Source organism: Corylus avellana, chromosome ca5 (genome assembly GCF_901000735.1).
Source record: "Corylus avellana chromosome ca5, CavTom2PMs-1.0".
NCBI classification, from domain to species: domain Eukaryota; kingdom Viridiplantae; phylum Streptophyta; class Magnoliopsida; order Fagales; family Betulaceae; genus Corylus; species Corylus avellana.
The window spans coordinates 15,831,561-15,832,686 of record NC_081545.1 but is presented as its reverse complement, the minus strand read 5'-3'; positions in this window follow the sequence as shown (position 1 = coordinate 15,832,686).

Below are 1,126 nucleotides of genomic sequence, written 5' to 3'. Positions count from 1 at the left end.
CTTAGCCAAGCCCACTATCTTCAACCTTTTCTTTTTCAATTGAATTTCTGAGGGCAACTCTTTTGAACAATCATTTGCATTTATATATACATTGCATCCTCTCCACTACTTAGACTACAAACTCCAGTCATTAGATCACTCCCCAATTTTTTTTGTATTAGCTACAAATTCTTCTAATCTTCTTTTTCTTTTCTGATGCTTCTAAGATGATCTTTACAATATGTTGGAAATAATTTTGGATGGTGCATAAAATTCTTATTGAAATAAAAGAATACAAACCTGAAAATTAACAATAAAATATATAAATTACAAGAGATGAAAACTATTAGAACACACAAGAGCGTTGTTCTTAAAAGTTGATTCGTGCTTTCCGGAGTATATAACTCGGTGCGATCGGATCTCTAGACATGCAACCTTCCAGGATTAGATTATAGTGTCTACTTTCGTTAAGGACGCACTTTTAATAATGGAGACTATTAGAACAACCCTTTTTATCAAATTGATAAAAAGCGGCAAAGAGAAAACATTAATTGTTTAATTGCAAAAGATCCGAATGAATTGGAGAAGACAATAGGTGGACCTTGCACTTGGTATATGGAACGGGTTTTTCTTAGGGCCCGTTTGGGAGTGCGATTTCAATAAGTGCGATTTTAAAAATTGCGTTTCTAAAAATTGCGTTTTTAAAATCACTACTTTTTAAAATCGCACAGGCGTTTGGTAAAACATGTTAAAAAGTACTTTTTTTATCAATTGAGTGTTTGGATAACATTAACATATAATTGCGGTTTCATGATCAAATTACCAATAACGACGAATGAGACAGAGAGGATGAAGAAAAAAAAAAGAGAGAGAAAATAAGGGTTTTAATATATTTTATGTGGGTATTTTTAGTATTTTTTTCATTACCGCTCTAAAAAAGATAACTATTGCGTCAAATATCTTTTTAATAGAAATAGTGATTTTGTTTTAAATTCGCACTTTTTCAAATAAGCACCATCTAATCAGCTTATGAAAATCGCAGATTTTTTTGCGATTTTAAAATTTGCGTTTTTAAAATCGCAATCCCAAACACCATAAAATTGCGATTTGGTTTAAAATCGCAGATTATTTTTTTAAAAACGCACTC